This window comes from Mixophyes fleayi, unplaced genomic scaffold (assembly GCF_038048845.1).
Source record: "Mixophyes fleayi isolate aMixFle1 unplaced genomic scaffold, aMixFle1.hap1 Scaffold_63, whole genome shotgun sequence".
Taxonomy (NCBI): Eukaryota; Metazoa; Chordata; class Amphibia; order Anura; family Limnodynastidae; genus Mixophyes; species Mixophyes fleayi.
In genome coordinates, this window is record NW_027448333.1 from 85280 (window position 1) to 109576 (window position 24297).

Consider the following 24297-nt stretch of genomic DNA (forward strand, 5'->3'; position numbering starts at 1 on the left):
ACTGTATAAATAGACATCAGGTCTGTTGATATACCATTCTGCAGTGGTTGATCTTCCATAGAAGATCATAGTACAGTCGTTTTTAATGTTTTTTATGTTGCCATGTCAGATCCTTTGACTATTGGGTCTTTTAGACTGAAGAAAATAAGTTTATTTTCAAGAACATTTGGAATATGTTTGGGGGGTTTATTTTTTTTGTTAACTACTCCAGGACCTGTGGAATATTATGGGGAGTTTTACGGTTGGTTTCAAGCCTAATGGAGCTTACAAGATTGGATCGTTTGCAGATGATGACATTAGATGGTAAGTATATGGGGATTTATTATTTTTAATAAATATATGTGGTTTGAAAGAGGTGTGTGGTTTAGTTTAAGGGTTTTATTATTTTTATTAAAGCAATATGGTTGTAACGAGGGTTGTGTGTTTTATTTAAATTTTACATTGTGGGACTACCATCCCATCTTTCTCCACAGACCTGAAAGATTAGGCCTGATTTCTAGGCAGTAGCTCTCTGAACAGCAGTGTCCAATTTTTCAAGTCAATGCAGAGTGCTAGATGTTGCAATAGTGGCCACCTTGCAGAAATAATAGGGTGGACAGTGGATTGTGTAGGGTCTTTATGTATCTTGAGGATTGTGCATATAATATGGCATTTCAGATGAAATGGTTAAATGTAACAGATAAAATTCAATTATTGTGAAGGTATTTCTGTATTATTGTGTTAATACTTTGTGATAGCTTGTAACTTAGCATTGGATTATTATCTTGGAATAAGTATTTTAAAAATGCAAGCTACGGATGTGGATTTCTACTCCGGACCCATGAGATGAAAATCAAATTTCAGGTTCTTTCTTAGAACACTGCAAACAAAACTGGCTCAAGGGCAAGGCAACTGAGGCAATTCTCTTGGTTCCTAAAGTCAGTTTAAAGGGCCCCAGGCAGAATTTCACTGTTTTATATACATTATCACACATGGACTATTTGCTGTTCATGAGACAGTGATCTATAATGGAATGTATCCCAATTTGCGTAGCGTATCTTGCATGAAATAGATTTTAATATTTAGAAGAAAAGAATGTTTTGGGTTTTTTATGGTGCACTAACAGTCTCGAAAAGTCAAAAATCTGAATGTGAAAATTATTGAGACTAACTACACTCGGCAAAAAGCACCACCAGAGAAACGCGTGTCAGCGTTCACTGAGTATACTTAGTCTCAATCAGTTTTAATACTCTATTGGTTGCTATAGGCAACATCTCCACTTTTTCAAACCCGCAGTTTAGTAAATATACCCCTGTGTCTGTATGAAGTACTTCAGACATAGAGTATATATAACTGGTTTTCTGCAGCAAGGGAAAATGTGGGTAAAGGTGACCAATTAGCATTTTTAGTTCTATAGTGCAACCAATTCAATGCAACCTAGTGCAACCAATTCAATATCTAATGAACTAGAAGACTCAACTAGCTCAATAGGAATTATTATAATGAGATGAACTATAAATATTGGAGGATACATCTATGGTTATAACTACATTAACCCAAACCCTGACAGTTCTAGTTAGCCCCACAAAACTGTATTTATATTTATTTGGTACATACCACACAGCGTCAAAGCAGTGAGAAAAATATTATAACACTGAATTTTGGAATTAAGAAGTGACAACATAGAGTTTAAAATATAAAGTGAGACAATAGAAACAAACTAATTTATTGGGAACAATAGTAAAGAGACAGCAAAGTACATTCAGCAGATTTTATTATCACTTTATTCACAATTATCACTTTATTCATTTTGCTGTTTTAAATCCAATTTTAATACATTAAAATTAGATTTTAATATAATTCTTTGGGTTTACATTTAACACTCAGATTTTTGACATTTTGAAACTGTTAGTGCACCATAAAAAACAATTATTTTATTCTAAATATTATACTCTGTATAATTTGATGGTTAGCACCTCAAAAATGTATAATTAAAAAGTCTATAATAACATTTGTGAGAACAGAAACAAGGAGAAACTAAACACATCATTTGGATATTGAGCGACAGTCTCTTAATATAATACTTGTGCGATAACAACCTCTACAGCGTGAAATTGCTTTTCTCATGCCCAGGAAGTGAGTATGCGCATATGTTCCTATGCAGACTGGTGTCATTCTGGAGACGTGGGACAGGGTGCGGCTGATGCAGACCTGCAGAAACATGCATATGCACCTGCTATAGGGCAGGTGCAAATACTGAGGATGACTTGTCGCTTACCAATAAAACATTGTCCAATGCAACTGTTGTGGTTCCAAAGCACAAAGATGTTTAACTAAAAATGTAACAGGATTTACAGCAAGCCATTATCACGCATTAAAGATGTTACAATAAAGCAGGAAAGTATAAAAACACTGAATACATTACATTTTCCTTATAGTGCTTCACCCAGGCCAGGGGATACAGTCATAGTCACATGTAGTCAGGATCAGAGAGACCGAACAATAGGGGCCAGCATGCTTATATGCAGCTTCAGTATAGAAAAAAAACTGATGATGTCACTATGTATACAGATAACACTTAGTGAGGTCTTCATTGGTCCAGGGTTAATGATATTCCAGTTGCCTGCTGGTCATAGGTCAGTTAATTTTATCCTTTCAAATGGTGTTATGAAACTGTGCGATTGCATCACAACATGTGGCGTATTATTCGCAATGGCACGGTAAAACAATATTTATCAATTTGGTTTACTTCATCCAATTATCTGACTTCGACAACCTAAAGATATTTATTGAGCAATCAAGCTCTACCAGAAGACGACCGTTGGCGTAAGTATAGGGTAAATTCGGGCATAACACCCCCCTGTGATTGCACTCATGTAATTTCTACTATAGCTGCGCATTTAGGAAACACTTGGGAATTCTTCTATAGTAAAACCGGATAGTAAAACCATTCGATTCCTAGACCAGGTCATTTCACTCAAAATACTGTATTTTACCATAGATAGAAAAAGAAGAGCAAAGATCTTGTGTATTACCCTTTATTAAATAGTGATAAAAAAAATATTAAAATATACTCACATGGGGTCTGATGATGAGTGAGGAGTAAAGCAAAAACAAGGAGCAAATTTGCTCCTGGACAAACCATGTTACAATGCAAGGGGTACAAACTTATTTCTTTTGTTACACACAAGGAAAATACTGGCTGTTTTTTCATGTAGTACACAAATACTTGATAGTTTTATTTTTACATTGAAATTAAAGTTGATCTATGACATGCCATATCCCAACTATAAATCTTTCCCTACATTTCAAATGTACCTCCTCCTCTAATGCAACATGGTTTGCCAAGGTGCAAATTTGTTCTTTTCTTTGCTCCTAACTCAGTATCAGGCCCATAGTGAGCAGCATACACACATAGCATAGTATTATCAGGTGCTGATTTCAGAAAAACCCTGTATGACAGTAGCAGAGAGTTGTACCAGTGGCCTTGAGGTGAGAGGCAGATGTAATGTCCTTTAACTCACGGGAAAGAGAGGTGCCTTCTCCCTCTCTGACATGATGCTATTAAATCTGGTAAAATGGAATCTGTACTTTCATTTCACTTTCCAGAATGTTTCGGCTTCGTTATTCTATCTTTTTCAAGGCATAGATGGGGATATGTTATTTAATACTTTTAAATATGCATTAACAAACATCCTAGTTACGCTCGACTTCCGTGCTCTCTTTCAAGAGTAAGTTACTCTTGCTGTGCATCCAGCATCAGCCCCAGTATGTTGTGTGTTATTTACAAGTTGTTGCCATGGTGACACCACCATATGAACAAGATGACTGCATGAAAAAAATAAACATTTTTGTCACTTAAGTTCTATGGAGAAAAACTTTTCATATTGATAGTGGATATTTGGACTTTAGTTTTGTTAACATTTTGGAATAAATGCTTTGGAGGGCTGAGGACTAATGCGAGGGGCTCACATGCCCTTTTGAGGAAGAATTCAGATTTTGATGACCCCCCCTCATTGCAAGCTGGCAGACCATAGCTGCAACTCATAGGCCAATCATCAAAAAAATTTCTCTATTTCTAAAATAAAAAAAAAAAACATTTTAGAAAAGAGTCATAAACCATGTTGCTTTGCATTTGTCATTAAAGTGTATAAGCACAATATTTTCATGAAGGACAACAGTTCCAACATCTTTTAAATGACACGCTCCTATTTATTAACAATATTTCAAAAATATGTCTGTAGTAGCATCAACATTAGAACAGGGTTTAAGCAGAACAGCTCACAACCCTATATATTCCTCATACCACTGCTATAGTGTTTGCTTGGAGTGTGATAATACGCCACATCTTTACTTACAGGGCTTCAGGATTATTTTTTTTAGTGACGGGTGAACACTGTGGTTCATTTTTACTGATAAATTTGATGATATTTCACAGGGGTGCATCTGACCATTCTGATGAATGAAACTACAACTGAATTGGTGCTCTCATACAAACTACCATAAACAATTTTATCTTGTGTGCGCTTTAAATTTGTCTTGCTGGTATATCTAAAAAATAATATTTGACTTTTAGAGTTTAATTTGGTACCTGCACAAGTTTCCTGTCTCAGACAGCTGCCTTGGGGTTGCCTTTGTCAACCGTCTGACAGCTGGTAAACAGGATTTCCCGCGTGTGTTATCTTACCACAGCTTCCGTTGTAAGTGAATAGTGCAATTGTTTATTTTTGTACGTATTCTGTGTTGGATCTATTGTTACACTGACAAAATTATAATTTTAGTGAAGGGTAGATAATCAAATTTAAACGGCTTGTCCCTTTAATTATTATTAGATGTATCGCATTTAATAAATGTATCCCAAAAACCAGCTGCTAGGCTTAGGGTTATTCGAGAGAATACAATATTATTACGGGACATTCCAAATATTTTGTTACTCCTTTCTCTTTATCTTTAATGTGGCCACTAGATGGAGCTCTTTGCCTACTATGGGATTTTTATTTTTTGGCTACCGCATTCACAGAACTAAGCTGCTTGTTAAGTTTGGCACATTCGCGTCTCTCATTTAAAATTATTTGCACTTGCTGAGCTTCAGTCACGAATATCTACGAATACAACACCAGCATTTAAATTATTTCCTCTATTTCAAATGTATAACTACATGGTTGTATGTAGATTCACATTCAATACAGAGAACCATTTTCTAAGAAGATGCTCGGTAACTTTTTGCACGTACCAATCTGTAACACTATACTTCATCTGAAAGGCGGCCCGCGTCGATGACGTCGTCAACAAGCACCAATGGTTGTCAAGGAAGCTAAAGATTGGCATGGGAACCAACGTGGAAACGAACACACGAGAAGCTGGTTGGTTGCCGGAGTGTAAACACATTTAGGTATTGCTGAGACATGTATCCGACATATTCATAATATTCTTATATAGTATACACTATTTCTCTTAGAAATATATAATTCTACACTTGCATATTTTCTAACCTATTCCTGTACATAGCATGTTTACGTATGTATTTGTGCAAATAGTTACGGTATTTTATGAATTTAAATAAGAAATATATCATTCGATATTACAAAATATTCCTGTTTCACTAGTGATGTCCGTCTTAGATGGATGGAAAAGTGAAAAGCAAGGTGCAATGATATAATGCAGCCCCAAATAATGCATAGGGCATGAGTGTCTTGTTATGTGAATACGCATAAATCATTTGTCAGCTATACTTAAAAAAAGAAAATGCAAGTATGCAGAGAAGGCATTTTGTCTTCACACAACCAATTGTGGTTAATACAATTAAAACGTATGGTGGACATTTATAAAAAAAAATGAAACACAGCAGGCTAAAGTGTCAGTATATTGGGATAAAACGATTCCACGCTATGTGTGAAACATTTATGATTGAAATTACTTTTTTCCCAATAAGCCTCAAGCTCCATTTTTTGGATTCCTTCTGAATTAGAGAAGAAGGGAAAAACTATAGTGCAATGTGGGACTGAGTTAAAAATATGTCAGCCCGTCCTACCTACATGTGTCTCTTCTTGGCTGTTATGTTATTCCCTGCCACACCAGGGGATCCTGTGAAGAGCCCCATAGTCATATTTATTGAGTGGCAGTTAGCTTTTTCCAGACACTTGACACTTTAACAAACCAATGTTAAAACTGGTCTGGGGGCCTGTTAATGTTATGGTTGTCTCACAAGTGGGGGGTGTAACTAGCACATCGCTGAGTGCACTGTATAAATATATAGTGCCATGACATGGTTCAGTTTTCTGGCACACTGCAACGGCAGCACTTGTGCCCTCTTTTAATAATAATAATAATAATAATAATAATAATAATAATAATAATAATTGATTCCTTGTTGTAGTTTAACATTATATAATGGCTTTTGAGAAAATCAGTAGCTGTCAGTATGACTTAAACTGAAATCTATCCCCAAAAAAGGAAAATAAAACTGAAAAGCTATATGTACATTATTTGGAGACTATATACCTTTCAAAGAAGTTGCAGCTGCTATGGAGCCGAAAGTCTTGTGTGTGTGTGTGTGTATATATGTGTGTGTGTATGTATGTGTATGTATATATATATATATATATATATATATATATATATATATACCGTATATACTCAAGTATAAGCCGAGTTTTTCAGCACATTTTTTGTGCTGAACAAGCCCCCCCTCGGCTTATACTCGAGTGATAGTTAAAGACCACAATGCACGGCCGTAAGGAGGGTGGTGTCTGCCTCCATAGCTTCAGCCCGCTTAAGGGCTGAAGAGAAAGAGAAGGAAAACATTAACGGAAGAGTTTGGTGGACAAAAAAAATCAACTCACAAGAGTTTGGTGCTTGCCGTTAGTTCCGCAGTGGAACGCATGTGCGTTCCACAGACAGGAAGCTCGGCACTTGCAATGCAAGTGCCGAACTTCCTGTCTGTGGAACGCACATGCGTTCCACTGCGGAGCTTTCGGCAAGCACCAAACTCTTGTGAGTTGGGAGGAGACATCAATATCTCTGGGGATAAGGCAATGGGACCGTGGGTATATATCTTTGCATGTGTATTTATATTATGGTGAGGTAGCTGAGCATAAAACATTACCTGTGTGTGTGCAATGATGTATTTGTCAGGAAGCGTGGTATTGCCTGGAGCCAGGCTGCCCCCTCTCTCCCTGAATGTCTGTGTAGTTCCGCAGGGGAACGCATGTGCGTTCTGGCACAGACAGTCTTACAGACATTCAGGGAGAGAGGGGGCAGCCTGGCTCCAGGCAATACCACGCTTCCTGACAAATACATCATTGCACACACAGAGGTAATGTTTTATGCTCAGCTACCTCACCATAATATAAATACACATGCACAGATATATACCCACGGTCCCATTGCCTTATCCCCAGAGATATTAATGTCTATAGCAGTGCAGTCCTAGTCAAAAGTTTATATAAATCACTTATAAGAAGATGAACAGGGAGAGATAAATGTGTATTTCTGTGTCATATAGTCTTTCAAAGGATTTGTTGTATTCTTTTTTGGAGAGGGGGATATTTTTGTAAACTGACAGATATCATTATCATCATCACCATTTACGGTATTTATATAGCGCCATTTCCCACCCTAGGCTTATACTCGAGTCAATAAGTTTTCCCAGTTTTTTGTGGTAAAATTAGGTCCCTCGGTTTATATTCGGGTCGACTTATACTCGAGTATATACGGTGTATGTATATATATATATATATATATGTTTTCCACCCATGGGCAGTACACGGGAGCACTTAGAAAATGTTGCTATGAGGCACACAAATCTCTAGTTACTCCCCTGATTGCAGGATCATGTTCCTTTAATATTTGTATTACTGTAGAGCTTTATAGAACCAGGCTGTTACAAGTGTGGTATATATGTGCATTTCTTGTTTTGTTGCAGGTATAAAGAGAGGCTGCATAAAAAATTTCTCAAAGAATCCAACCATAAATTGAATCTATCTGGTGCTCTCAATGACTGCCAGTGGAAATTCCTACCAAGAGTAGTTGATGATTTCTGAGATAGCTATCCCTCTTCTTCTGACACTTCCTACATTGCATCCACTAAAGGACATGTTCCTGTCCTGCAGAATGCAGCTGTTGATGAAGAGTCTGCTCAGAAGCCTAGGAAGAGGTTTACCAAAGAGCAATCCTGAGTCTCAAAACTCCTTCCACTGCAACAGGCACGCAAAGAATACATTGCAGAGATAGAGTATGGCCTTACACAACATTCATTGGCCCTTTACCCTCACCTGGAAGAAGGTCTACCACCTGATGTAAGACACAACTTATAGCATCCTACACAGTAAAACAGTAACAGAAAAAAGGCGTTAAACAAAATCAGTGTATTTATATGCATTATATATGAAATGACTGCATACTGAAAATCTGACTTTGAAAAACTACCATGTTTTATAACCCTTGATATAGACTCAAAAGAGCTGTATGACAACAGAACATCTTAGACATCTATTAACTCTTATCTAGCTTACAGTTAAGGATCAATCTATGTCCTATGCATGGTATACTAATATGTTATCATCTGCTTTACTATGTATTGCGTCTTACTTCAGCTTTATGCTTAATTTGCCATCTAAGAGAAGGAGAATGCAATGGCAGGAGAAATCAGCGATGAGAGGGTTAGGAGGAACATGGGAAAATCAAAACACAAATTATTCTATATAGAATGAAAACTTTATGAATTTCTATAACTGTTAGTTACAAACTATTTTATTGTTTTTCACTGTATGGTTTAGTAGTTATTGAGATGCTGTTTTTTTTAATAGTAATTATTTACTATAGTAGGAACTAACACAGGACTGCTGTACCTTATAGCATTTGTTTTTACTTTGGTGTTTTACCTTTAGCAATTCTGTTTTGTTATATGAAGAAAAGGTTAAGTTTTAGATTGCTATATCACATAATAACTTCACACATATAATAGTTTATTCATGCATGTTCTTTATAGTCGTTTCCTACCTTTACAGGACTTTTGTAGTAGCCAATAAACCAGACATCCTTTAGTTTTTACTAAATACATTGCTTTATTGTGCTGGCTTACTCTTCCACTTTATGTTGTAGTAAAATTTATGTAAAATGATTTATTGTCCTCATCTACAACACAGATCTTCGGTGCTCTCTGCCTTTGAAACAAAGAGCAGCTTTGTTTTGTATGCCGTGGCCACAAAGTAAAACAATGATCATATAAATACATGGCTAAAGAGCACAAAATGAAGCTAGAAAGATAAGCCATTTTGTATTTAGTGAAAGCTGCAGGAGGATATGTGCAACCAATAAAGTTATCCGAGGGTGGAAAACACAATTCATGCTAGATTGAACGAATTGCGCGTTTCACAACTATTTGGAGCATTTATTGATTGCAACTTCTATTAAAAACCCCCAAAACAAAACAGTTCTTCTATCCATGAACATTTTGGACAGTCATATGCTTGCAAGTATATGACATTTAGCACTATTATATAGTCTTATACAAGTCTTTTCATCCAGAATATTGGAAACTTGAGGTTTTATGAATAAGGGGATTTTCTGTAATTTGGAGCTCTAAAACTAATACAAAATTACCCCTGTCCATCCTACACAGCCCACCATATAGCAATTATTTACAGTTTTAACCCTCGAGCTCTTAGACTGTTTTCTTCTTTTATTTATATATATATATATATATATATATATATATATATATATATATATATATATGTAAATTGAATCTGACTACAGTGTTTCCTGCTTCTTTTTATAATGCCATTGTAATTTCTTTGCATATTACCAACTTTGAAACTCACCTTTGTAGCTTTTTAAAGTACCTTCTAATTGTGTAATTAATTCTTTTGTGAAGATGTTTGAACAAATTGTGGACATTCTTGACCCTGAGATGAGATTAAGAAGCGCCTCAGGATCCTATGAAGCTATTCCTGAAGAGGAAGAGTACAGCACTCCACCAACAGAGCAGCAGGAGGTACAAAGTGGGAGATCACGCCAAGCCAGTACCAGGCAATCAGCAATGTAAGGAATGTTTAGTTCGGTTGTTATCCCATATATAGCCCATTATATCTGGCATACAACCTACAAATAGCGTCTACAGTCTTTAGAAGTGGAAATGGTATCTTTTGGCAGTCTTGTAAAAGCAAAAGTTATTACATTTTATGGCATACTGATCCCCTATTGTGTTATGTGGAGTGTGGCTCTGTTTCAAAAGCTGTTATATTGGAGGCATTCTACATTAAAATTTAATTGTACTTCATGATGACATTTTTTTAAATGTACAGTCAGCACCAATTATCTTTCCTCTCAACTTATACTGCACAGTATGACCTACTTCAATTATGGGAACTCCCAGCAAGATTTTTCATGTTTTTAAATCTGTATAAAATGCCAATTTATCAATTTGGCTTGTTTGAATTGGCTCTTAATGTGGAGCTATAAATAAGTGGCTGATTTTCTCTGTAAGTATGTTTGTGTGAGATTTTGGTCATAGAGTTCCTTTTATTGAGGGGCAAAAACAGTTTTTAATATACACCATTTGATGGGTATTTTCATGTATAAGTCTATAAAATTGTATTTATTTAAGTTACTGTGATGAGTTAATTCCTTCAATTGTATGTTCTTGTGAAATCCATACACATGGCTTTCTAAGCAAGGAGAGCCTGTAAAGGATGAGAAAAGGTCCAAGATAACTCGACCTTACACTCCTGCACCAGATGAAAGAGTCAAGCAAGTGAATAAGGAATTCTGTGACTGGGTGACTTTATTGGTAAGTCTGTATAATACAATAGACACCTACAATATGAATTTGGTGCAAAATATTGTGAATGCATATTTTCTCAATAGATGTTTCTGGTACTGTATCCAGCTCTGTATCTCACCCTGCTGCCTCAGATGAGCTGCTATGGACCTACAGTCTGGTCAAGTGTGTTCAGGGTTTCCTCATCTTTAGAAAAGGCTTTGGATTCCTTAGTGTCTAAACCAAATATATACCATAGTTCATGTGAGAATCAGACTTAGAGGAAGCTTCATAACTTGTAGAAGATTTCTCTAAAAGACAAGGGATTGAGATTTTAGTGAGGGCTGTGCGTAGCACACTTTATATTCAGGACAGGACCCTGTGTCTCCTGAAATGTCCTTATTTAAAAGATTAATTTCTGTGAGAATTCTGGATTCGATTTGATAAACGGTTTAAGCTTCATGTAATTTTCTTTTCTTCTATCCCTTTTAAAAGAAGAATAGAGAAAATGGGAATCTCTGCCCAGGGCAGGATTTACCACTATGCAACCTAGGCACCTGCCTAGGACCCAGCGATTCTTAGGGGGCCCGCGGCAATGCCTAGGGCCCAGCGGTTCTTAGGGGGCCTGCGGAAAAGCAGATGGGGACAAGGAAAATAAATAAATTGCGGGGCTGGTGTTATAGCTAGGTGTCCGGTCCCCTCCTTCCTCTATGTGTGGCCTGCTCCGTGTCACATGGGACGTGCACCACATGACAGGTGCCGTCCCATGTGTGAAGAGAAAGAAGACTGCACAACTGGAAAAAGGTAAGTTGGAGGGGGGGGGGGGGTAGTGTATTAATATAACATGTGAGTGGCCAGTGTATGTATATTATGTGTGTGTGAGGGGCCAGTGTATGTATATTATGTGTGTGTGAGGGGCCAGTGTATGTATATTATGTGTGTGTGAGGGGCCAGTGTATGTATATTATGTGTGTGTGAGGGGTCAGTATATATATATTATGTATGTGTGAGGGGTCAGTGTATGTATATTATGTGTGTGTGAGGGGTCAGTATATATATAATGTGTGGGTGAGGGGCCAGTGTATGCATATTATGTGTGTGTGAAGGGCCAGTGTATGTATATTATGTGTGTGTAAGGGGCCAGTGTGTGTATATTATGTGTGTGTGTGAGGTGCCAGTATATGTATATTATGTGTGTGAGAGGGGCTAGTGTTTGTATATTATGTGTGTGTGAGAGGGGCCAGTGTATGTACATTATGTACATTATGTGTGTGTGAGCGGCTGTTTGTGGGAGGGAAATATTATTTTTTAAATGGTAACACTATTAATTTAATGTTGGAGCTGGTTGGAAGGACATATGTCTATTTATTAAATGTGTATGCTTGTATAGCTTATCTTTCTACTTAACTATAGGAATATATGCTATGCTAAAAAAAATTTAGTGCTATGGATTGTTTCAGGGAGGGGGGGGAGGGCAAACCACTTTGATCCTAATTCCAAATTCCACCTTGCTTAAGAGATACTGGTATAGAAGGAGTCGTTGCAGCGCTACTGGGTTTTCTGTTAACCAAAAATACAGAGAAAAAGATTTTAAACTGTTATCCTAAAGATAACAATCTATTCCATTCACAAAAAATAATAAAGAATCAGATAAAATACAGAAGACTTGACTGGGCATTTAAGCAACTACTGACTTCAAATGGTAGTCGTATTCTTCACACTCTAAATGAGATTTTTCAAGTTGCAGGCTATAAGAAATGAACTTAGTCAAGTAGTAATTGATGTTCACGTAGCAGTTACTTGTATAAGATGATAGACTGCAGTTTTCTCCAAAGAGTTCAGTGTCAATCGTCCACGATACAGCTGATTCCCGTATTCGGATTAGCGGCAGCTGATGATGTTTAGACGTCTTTTCAATCTTCACCTCTCCACATAATTATAAATGTAATATAAAGAAAAAAGAAAGACATGCTTGTGTAGTACGTAAAACACAATTTAATAAAACATATTAAAAATCCATTTGACCGGGATTCAACTGCCCGTTCCAGAAGGTGAGCGGGTCACAAGCTCAATGAAATCAAGTGTAAGACAAAAGACTTCAGCGGTTGGGATCACGATGTTATAATCACCAAACACATGTAGCAGGCAATCAGAGCTCCCCAATCTGTATTACACCGACGTGTTTCAACTTTAAAAGTCTTTTTCAAGGATGGAACCTCCCTCAGACTCATTCTGGCTTCTGAACAGCTTTTAGGGGGCCTTCACTCCGGTACGTCAAGGTCAGTGTTGATAAAAATGGTTGATCATATCAGTGAAGCCTCGAGTACCTCTGTGATGCAGCTTTGAATGCTGGTCTTATAGCTGCTCATAATTCAGCTTGAGCTATGGGTGCCCATAGAACAGTCTGTCTCGAGGTTTAAGAGGCTGATATAGAATCCAAAGGACATCTGGAGTCCCTTCCGTTTCTAGTGACGCCCTCTTTGGTGCTGAGTTGGATAAAATTATCAACCAGGCTACTGGGGAGAAGGAGTACCATCCTCCCTGTTAATGCTTCTAAACCTAAAGGTCCAAGGTTTCGATCCTTTCAACTTTTTGCAAGAGAAAGGGGTTCTTACTTTAGGGGACAGTTTGCCGCTCTCCGTGGAGGAACACAATGAGTTTTACAGGCTTCGTCAGGGAAAAGAACAACCAATAAACCCTCAGAGAAGTAGACAGCTTGATGGACCATCCAGGATCTCCTGTGGTGGGAGCCCATCTTCTTCTCTTTAGGGACTAGTGGTTTACTGCCACTTCAAATTCAACTTCCTGGGTGAGGAAAATCATTGATTGGGGCAACATTTTAGATCTATGGAGGCCCCTGCCCAAGTGATATTACACCACAGGTCTTCCCGGAGACATGAAAGAGAAGCTGGCCCTGTTTGAGGCAATTACATTTTTAGTCTCCTCAGGGGTGGTCATCCCTGTTCCAATGCAACAGAAAAGAATGGGGTTCTATTCAATCCAGTTCTTAGTTCAGAAACCAGATGGGACAGAATGTTCCAGTTAGAAAGACCTCAACATCTATCTACAAGTCAACAGATTTAAGATGGAGTCTCTGAGATCTGTGATTAATAGCATGAAGAAGGGCGAATATATGGTGTCCTTAGACATCAAGGATGCATACTTACATGTATCATCTATGAGGGTCATCAGTGCCTTCTGAGATTTTCAGTACAGTCACATTATCAATTTTGGGCCCTAGCAACTGCTCCATGGGTCCTTACAAAGGTCATGACAGCAATGGGGACTCTTTTCAGAGCCAGAGGCATGACATTCACTCTTTGTTTGGATTATCTGCTCCTCAAAGCTCTGTGCTCATATGCAGATGACAATCTAGGTTTTAGAGTCTCAAGGATGGCTCATAAATTACCAAAACTCCTCCAGGCAAAAGATCTTCCTGGGACTTCTCCTCATAATTCAGTATATACTGTAGTTTTTTTTTTTTATTACAAGACAAGGTCTTCTCTCTGCAGAGAAAAATACGTTTTCTACTGGTTGCCAGACAGATCTCAGGTCTCAGGTCTCAGGTCGTCTAGGCATGAGAGTTCTAGGAAAGATGGTGTATACATTTGATGCAAAGTAAATATAAACAATCAGGGGCGCCAAAACATAAATAAAATTAATATATAAAAACATTGCCACTGTGTTTGATAATACTTGGAGGATATTCTATCACTACTATTCTGCTTCATTGTGAGGAAATGACCCTCCAGCAGGCTGATTTGTGAATACAAGTTATTCTGGCTGTTTATATTGCCACATGGGGAAAAGGATTCTAAAACATCAACCTGTTCCAGTATTAGGTGATATCTATCTCTACCTGTCAAGGCAACTTCAGGACAAGATTATATTTGTGCAACGTGTCAGTGTCTGGTGTATTGTGGCACTGAACCATTAAGGGAGATATAACAGCTGCTTACGTTTACATCATAATTCACTATAATATTGATTGTTTTAACATGCACTGGGGATTACAGGTGTGCCAGTCACCTGTCTAAAGAAAATTAGTGAATATTTAATGGCAGCAATTAAGCCTTGGAAACTTTGAACATTATTTTATACCATTTATCTGATACATTTGATGCAGTCCACTTTGCTCAATTTAACTCAAGGTACCAGATAAAACTACTAATCAAATCTCCTATCCAGTTAATTCATCAGGTTGTCCTCAACGACGTATCTATCACTCATTTGGTGGTTGACATTCTCACCAAGGGTCATCTGTTCATGATTTGGGACTGAATTGTTGTTACAACAAATGTCAGTCTACAGAGTTGGGAGGCGGTGACGCTTACAGAGGTTATGGTCACGTCGGGAATCAAGATTACCAATAAATGTTCTAGAACTGTGAGCGATCTTAAAGGCTGTTGTCATAGACAAACCTCTTTTAAGTGGAAAACCAATAAAAATTAGTTCAGACAATGAAACAGCAGTGGCGTACATTGATCACCAATGGGGGTCCAAGAGCTCCCTGCCGATGAAGTCGGGGGGATCATGCACTGGGCGATCTCTGCGGTTTTTGTTACAGGGTAGTGATATTTCTCAGCAGGAATGCTCTACATCCCTAAGAAGGTCTTGGTACACAGATATTCTAAAGATGTAAACAGGTTAGTTGTGGTGTCTTCTGCTCAGTCAGAATTTTCTGAGTTAGGGGCTCTCAGCGAGAAGAGTTTCTGACTTAGGGGTTATCAGGGCGGTGTTATGTTCCAAGTCCCCCTTTTTTTTAAAAGTATTATCTAGATTCCACCTTAATCAGGATATAGGGGTAAATGTATCAAGCTGCGAGTTTGCAACTCCAGCGATTTTCTCAGGAGAGTTGAAACTAGCCGATGTATGAAGCTGAGTTTTCATACAAAATCGCCAGAGTTCTGCTTCTGTCAAAATCGCTACTTGCAAAATCGCCAGAGATCAAACTCACCACTGTTTGCCACTGCAGCTATACAAGTCTACAATGTATGAAGCTGCGAGTTAGCAAACTCAGGAGAGTTTGCTTCTAAACACGCCAGATACAACACGCTGCTTGATAGCAGCATGTTGTATGAACACATCACTGTTACACTGCCCTGGCAGTGTTAAAATGTTAAAGAACAGATAAAAGTTTTTTTAAAAAAAAAAAAAGTGTGGGGTCCCCCCGCTATTTATGCTTAACCCTAGTGCTGCCTGACTAGTGCTGGTCCCGTGAAAATCGGGGAAAAAATTTGCATGGGGTTCCCCCGATTTTCACTTTACCAGCACTAGGCAAACCAGCCAGGGTTGGCAGCACTATAGCAGGGGGACGCGCGGCAGGGGTCCCCCTGCCATAATGACTAACCAACCTTAGACTGTTCAGCGCTGGGCTGGATTCCCTAGGGAGTGGGGTCCGCTGAAAAAAACGAGCGGGCCCCCCCCCTAGAAAGAACCAGCCTAGTGCTGATAGCACTAGGGCTCTTCCTACTACCCCTGGGCTGTGGGTAGTAGGGTAATACGGCGTAAAGTAGTAAAAAAACAAACTGACACCAATTTTGTTTGTGGAACTACAAGTCCCAGCCAGCCAGGTTGCCAAAAACAGTGTGGCCATGCTGGTGCTTGTATAACTACAAGCACCAGCATACCCACTGCAGCCAGGGCATGTTGGCACTTGGAGAACCACAAGTGCCAACATGCCCTGACATCCCTGGCTTGCTGGGCCCTGTAGTTCCACAAAGAAAAAAGTTTACAAAGCCACAACACCCTCATACAAACCACACATATTTATTAATAATAATAAACCCCAAAATAAAGACACTAACCACCCTCTTTTAAACCACAAGTATTTATTAAAAATAATAAAACCCAAATACTTACCGATGATGTCTTCTTTCTTGATGGCTTGGTCCTGTCCTTAAGTATTTATAAATCCATCTTGCCGGCTTGCCCCAGTCCCAGCCATTTATACCTCCATAAGGGAATCTTTTCCAACAGGAACTCTTCGCCCAGAAGGGGCACATATTTGTAACATCCCGACTCTTTAGGCTTGATTGAAGTTCTTAAAAAAAATAAACTTGAGGCCCCGCAAACACCTCCTACCTAGTAGGAGGTCCTAGCCAGGGGCGGATCCAGACTTTTGCTATACCCCGGGCGATTTTAGGGGGGGGGGGGGATTTAGGCCCCGCCCCCTTTCTAATTTCTAAGGCTGCCGGCGGCTGCACAGTATGTGCAGGTCCACTCGGCAGTGACAGTGTGCTGCCCCGCTGCTCTGATTGTGTTTAAAACACAATCAGAGCAGCCGGGCAGCACACTGTCACTGCTGAACGGACCTGCACAGTGTGCAGCCGCCGGCAGCAAGCCCCTGCTAGGGTAACCTGTAATACAGTAAATTCAGGTTACGCAAGTAGCGTAGCGCATGCGCAATGCGCTACGTTACTTGCGTAAGCGCTAAATACAGTATTATGTGATTTCCCCACTAGCGTGGGAAAATACCATAATACAGTAGTTCGCTCTTACGCAAACGGCGTAAGAGCATTGCGGCTAGGACCTCCTACTAGGTAGGAGGTGTTTGCGGGGCCTCAAATTTATTTTTTTTAAGAACTTTAATCAAGCCTAAAGAGTCGGGATGTTACAAATTTGTGCCCCTTCTGGGCGAAGAGTTCCTGTTGGAAAAGATTCCCTTATGGAGGTATAAATGGCTGGGACTGGGGCAAGACGGCAAGATGGATTTACAAATACTTAAGGACAGGACCAAGCCATCAAGAAAGAAGACATCATCGGTAAGTATTTGGGTTTTATTATTTTTAATAAATACTTGTAGTTTAAAAGAGGGTGGTTAGTGTCTTTATTGTGGGGTTTATTATTTTTAATAAATATGTGTGGTTTGTATGAGGGTGTTGTGGCTTTGTAAACTTTTTTCTTTGTGGAACTACAGGGCCCAGCAAACCAGGGATGTCAGGGCATGTTGGCACTTGTGGTTCTCCAAGTGCCAACATGCCCTGGCTGCAGTGGGTATGCTGGTGCTTGTAGTTATACAAGCACCAGCATGGCCACACTGTTTTTGGCAACCTGGCTGGCTGGGACTTGTAGTTCCACAAACAAAATTGTTGTCAGTTTTTTTTTTTTTACTACTTTATGCCGTATTACCCTACTACCCACAGCCCAGGGGTAGTAGGAAGAGCCCTAGTGCTATCAGCACTGGGCTGGTTCTTTCTAGGGGGGGGGGCGCTCGTTTTTTTCAGCGGACCCCACTCCCTAGGGAATCCAGCCCAGTGCTGAACAGTCTAGGGTTGGTTAGTCATTATGGCAGGGGGACTGCTGCCGCGCGTCCCCCTGCTATAGTGCCGCCAACCCTGGCTGGTTTGCCTAGTGCTGGTAAAGTGAAAATCGGGGGAACCCCACGCAAAATTTTTCCCCGATTTTCACGGGACCAGCACTAGTCAGGCAGCACTAGGGTTAAGCATAAATAGCGGGGGGACCCCACGCTTTTTTTTTTAAAAACTTTTATCTGTTCTTTAACATTTTAACAGCTGCCGGAGCTCTGGCAGCTGTATGACAGGTCAGTGTAACAGTGATGTGTTTACAACTCACTGTTACAACACAGGAGAGTTTGCCAAACACAGGAGAGTTAGCTAAACTCGGGAGTGTTTACATCGCTCAAAATCGCCAGAGATGACCAGCGATTTTGAACATGAGTGTCAAAATCGCAGCTTGATACATATCCAGTTTTTTTAAAAAAAATTGCGGGTAAACACCCGCGATTTGCCGCGATTTAAACACGCTGGCACACTCTCACTTTGATACATTTACCCCATAGTTATTAACAAGTTTAGACTAGATCGTTCTTCTGAGGTTGACTATTAAACTCTTTCTCTAAACGTTGTTAGGGGCTTAAAAATGTAACCTGAGTGGATTTCTAATTTCCTGAAGACACATGAGTACCTGGTCCTTTATGATGCTAATAACAGAAGTTGACAGGGATACTCTGCACTCTCCAAACACATAATTAATGCTATACCAAGTACTGTTCTATATTAAAAACAGGGAATGTTAGTTCCACATATTGCAATATATGTTAAGCTGACCAACTGACGCCAAAGTCTTCACATTCTGGTCAGTGCTAACATGATCAAATGCTATGCTATTTTATCTGGGCTTAAGGCTTACCTGCACACAGCTTTTAACGGCAAGACTTTCCCAAGCACTAGCAGCCATGGCACACCTGGGACTCACCTGACACAAGTTGGAATTAATAAATGTAAAAAATGTAGAAAATGGGGTGCAAGAGTCATGGGACTTACATTGTATAAACAAAAACAGACATAGATCCTCTGCACTCACCATGTACAGACTGGGGTGCAAGAGGGGGTTGCCCACATTTTATAGACAAGAAAACAGGGATACTCTGCACTCTCCAAACACATAATTAATGCTATACCAAGTACTGTTCTATATTAAAAACAGGGAATGTTAGTTCCACATATTGCAATATAGGTTAAGCTGACCAACTGACGCCAAAGTCTTCCCATTCTGGTCAGTCCTAACATGATCAAATGCTATGCTATTTTATCTGTGCTTAAGGCTTACCTGCACAAAGCTGGGAGGACTTTGGCGTCAGTTGGTCAGCTTAACCTATATTGCAATGTGTGGAACTAACATTCCCTGTTTTTAATATAGAACAGTACTTGGTATAGCATTAATTATGTGTTTGGAGAGTGCAGAGTATCCCTGTTTTCTTGTCTATAAAATGTGGGCAACCCCCTCTTGCACCCCAGTTTGTACATGGTGAGTGCAGAGGATCTATGTCTGTTTTTGTTTAATAAGAGAAGTTGGCCTGCATCCAAACAAACTACTGCCAGATGTAATTTGAAAGGCATATATTAAAGCCGGTAAACCGGTCCTGGAAAATGTCAGAGCACACTCTATCAGGTCGCTGAGTGCCTCAGTGGATCAGTTGTGCCAGGTGGCTGCCTGGTCTTCTGTTCACACGTTTGCTAAGTTTTACAGATGCAATGTTTTACTCTCAGAAAATTCAGAGTGTTCCCTCACACAGGGGTAGCTTTGGGAAGTCCTCCTGGTTCCAGTGTCCCCCAGTGGATGCTAGAGAAAATGGGATTTTTGTACTTGCGTTAAAACCTTTTGTCGAAGTCCATTGGAGGACATTAGACTATCTCTCTTCTCTCTCTCCTCTCTCAGCCTCTATCTCTCCTTCTATATATCTTTCTCTCCTGTACTGTGTTAGAAAATAACTGAATAGCTCCAGGCCAGGTGATAGAGAGGGGGATGACCTGAATCTCCAGTTGGAATGTCTTAAACTGCCCAAGCTCCTGCACGGACCTCTATACCCCATGCTACCATTATCCACCAGTGGACCTTGAAAAATTGATTTAACATAAGTACAAAAATCCCATTTTTTCTTTTACAGTAACTGATCTTGTCATTTAGTAGAATGGATGAAACAAATAATACATATAGATGCAAAGCTTGATAATATAAGCCTTTGCTGAAAGTGTGGACTTTTTATTTTGGTTTATGTTTCAGGTCCATGAGCCTACTCTCTATTATGTCTGAAGTCCCCATTGGTTTCACAGAACATTTTAAGTTGAAGGGTCAAGCTCCCTGTTAACCAGCCAATTTCACTTTAAGAGGAAATCATTTATATGCTTATCCCTTCTTGTATTTTCTAATCTGCATTAGATAACCAATAAAGCTATCACTCAACCATCTAATTCCTCATAACTTTTCAGACAAATTGGTCAGATGTTGCAGCATAGGTCAGCCAGGTACAATTGGTCTGGCTGATCAAAACTCAATCATATTTCATGTCTTTTTGATTGTCTTGGTAGAAAAATGTAGTTGGTTAATGATTACATCGACTGACCAGAATAACTGACCATCCATTTGTTTGGCCTTATTGGATAATGATCAGCAAATTCTGGCCAGCCGTTTCTGCCAATATCAACATCTAGTCTGTTTGTTCAGCAATAAGATATAATGAGTAGATTTTTGTATGTGTGACCACTATACATCTACATTTGAATTGATTTTTACTATTTTGCTAATAAATTTAAATTATAGCAATGCTTATGACGATCTCATCCCCCTATAAAACTACTTTGGTGTCTTAAAACATCAAATAATTGTGTAAAATCAGAAAGGAATTGTTACTTTTTAATATCTAAAATATCTGTAGCCTTGCTTAGATTACATGGTAGATGCAGAAAATTCACCCAGAATAAGGACTTGTCAACACTAGGATTTATCATTCATTTTACAAGAAGTGTGCTCACACATCACAAGGGGCATGTCATATAGACATAGGTGTTAGAGTTATATAGATATATATTGTGGCAAAGAGGCCTATTTGCCACACATTTCCTGCATAGGAACAGCTGAGATCCTGGGAAATCTGCAGGGGAAAGCTGCATACAGGGTTAAATCCTTACAGAGTTGAACTCCTACACAGGTGGTCTAATGAGGTAGCAAGACCAAAGTGAGGAGACTTGTGTAGTTACACCTGTCCTTTTAGTTGTTAGAAGTGACTGATGCTGAAAGAACTGGCCAGTCTGTAGAGAGCTAGACTGTGTATAGCTAGCATTAGGGTCACCAGAAGGTGTAAACAACGTGGGAATGTTTACTGGTGTCATCCTGACAAAGTTTATTTTGCCGCAAACAACAAAAGTACGTGTGATTTCAAGCAATAAGCGGTCTGTGTCTGATGTCTGCAGGGTGTCAGAAATGCTACTATGTATATATATATATATATATATATATATATATATATATAAAAAAGTCAATGATCCTCTGCACTCTCCATATGTAAACTGGAGTGCAAGATGGGGTTGTCCAACATTGTATAAACTTTTCTATATTAAAAACAGGGAATGTTAGTTCCACATATTGCAATATGTGTTAAGCTGACCAACTTACGCCAAAGTCTTTACATTGATATATGTGTATTTGATGTATTTATTTATTTATTTATTTTAAAAAGGTGCTTTGAGGTCCTTTAATAAGTTATTTTACTGCACGGATTTATAGCACAAAACAAAATGATGAGCATGTTGCTTAGAAAAAGATTGTTTTATCTTTGTATTCCCTACAGGGAGGGGAGCCATGCAATGTTAACGAATCCACCATCTTCAGTCTTTTTGCCAGTGGCTTTGACACTAGGCCAGCGCTCAGTGTCCCAATCCATGTTGTAGAGCTCAACAATGTGCCTGCAAAGCTGAGAATGTCCGTAGGAGTCTCATCTCGACATTACAGTGCAAAGACTTCACGCTCATGGAACATACAGCAGTCTAAGGCAATATGAAGTCTTGTTTATCTAAATCCAGTATTTATTTCACTTGTGTCTTTGTTGGTTTATAACAGACCTGTCCAACCTGCGGCCCTCCAGGTGTTGTGAAACTACAAGTCCCAGCATGCCCTTCCAGCTATCAACTGGTTGTCTACCGGCAAAGCATGCTGGGGCTTGTAGTTTCACAACATCTGGAGGGCCGCAGGTTGAACAGGCCTGGTTTATAACTAAACAGATTGCAAGAATGTAGAAGCTAAAAGCTCAAGCACACTGCTCTTCTCCATATTTGTTTATAAGGAGGGGAGAATTGTCATGTGACTCTGGGCTCTAGGGGCAAATAGGCAGTAATAATGTGACAATACAAATACGTTCATATTATGCCCACAAACTTATACCTCTAACTTCTGAGGCAGATTATGTAGCTTGCAGACTAGAATTCCCTTCTGGGATCAACAAAAAAAATAGTTATTTTCCAACATTTTAAAGTGACTGGGAACATAACAATTTGAGATACAAGACACGACTGTGTAGTTTCAGCCTTAAGTCAAAATTGAGATGTAAAAAACCTTGTCCATTAAGCAGAACATAATGGAAATAATATGACTTGCGTGACACAGGACTTCACCTTGGTTTTTAAAAACATAAATATTCCAAACACATATATTACAAGATTGTAGACATTTTTTCTAGATTTTGAGAAGTAACATATTTGACCACAAATTATGTAGGTGTAGTGTAAAATGTTATTTAGGGATCCCGTTTTTGTTGTTTACTTTTAATTCTTGTTTTGATTCGTCACATATCTTATAAATATATTTGTAAAGATGAAACTGTCTAACATCTCTATTTCCTTTCAAAGGAGTCCACTTAGTACCCATGCGGGTAGTATACGGAGCTTGGTATCTTGATCCTAAAACATGGAAGAAGCTGAAAATCAACGAGCCATTAACAGATCCAGATGTAGAAAAGAAAGTCAAAAGCATGCATTCAACAATGAGGCTTAGCCAAAAGGTATCTTGCACACAAAAAAACATATATTTCCAGTGTTTGTACCTAAATGAAATGTAATTCACTTTAACTAAATTATAACTATCAACATTGTTAAAAAGGGCAAATGGGGACAGAAGTGTGGTAGGTGTGACACCAGTGTGGGCTTGCCTATCCCATGTAGTGGGTGTAGCCAGGATACATAGGGTGTGAACCATGCCCCTCCATGAATTCATTTGCCTTCCTTCTGCTCTGCAGTAACACATTTCTCTATCCTGCCATTGAGGGACACTGCGAGACCTTGGGGTATAGTAGTGGGTCCAGGAGTCTTGTCACTTTAAAACTTGTTTGGTCTGTAGTCTCCTCCCCTACTATGCCCCTCCTCCACTGCAGTTTCCTCAGTTTACGTTAAGTGACTAAGGAGTAAAGGTCACTTCAGTATAGGCTCCTGCCTATACTGAGTTAGTGGTAGATATTTCATGTTTTTATGTTTATTTCCCTACAGGTGCTTCGCGGGACTCATACTAAGACCCAGGGGAGTGAATAAGACTTATGCTCTGCTCACTCCAGGTCCAAGTAGAAGCTCAGCTCTCTTACTGAGCACCTTCTTGCCGGCATTCTTCCTAGGCAAGGGGCAGTTATACTGAAAACGGGAACTTATTTTTTTAAATTTCCCATGCCCACAGCTCCAGACAAGTACCAAGGAGTGAAGTTGTAGCAACCTCTCCTCCCCGGCCGGATCCCTTGCCGGCAAGATCCCCTAGACAACGAGTGATGAGGGGATAAGCAACGCTCGCACTCTCTAGGAGGCGAGGAAGCTGTTACATAGGGCACACATCCTGGGCACTTTAACATAGTGTGCGCCGCTATTTAGATCTCGGTGGCCAATTTTTTGGTTAGGCACGGGAGATCACATATAGTGTATAGAAAGAAAGATTTCATTTTAGGCATCCCCTTCCTCACAGGCACTTCCTGCCGCGAAGACATTTTTCTTAGCTGGAGACATTTTATGCAGCACCCTGCCCACTCTGCCTCTCCTCTTTCTGTAGGTTCTACACAGCTAGAATATAGCAAAGCATTTGTGTGTATTATGTGATTGTAAATTGTTAATTCTATCTTTCACATACAGGACTGTAATATTATTGTTGGGGAGAGTGGTATTCTGATAGGACTACCCAGGATAGAGACTGAGTAGATTCCTAAATTCCTAAATAAACAACCAGCAAAATTAACAAAGGGTTTTTATCTTTTATCTGTTTATTTTCTAAAATATATATATATATAT

The 24297-nt window shown here is 39.2% G+C and overlaps 1 pseudogene; it reads left to right on the forward strand.

Annotated features, from left to right (window-relative positions):
- The first annotated feature begins 226 nt into the window (after positions 1-226).
- The window catches only part of LOC142135151 (protein FAM47E-like), a 50818-nt pseudogene continuing 26747 nt past the window's right edge, over positions 227-24297 (forward strand).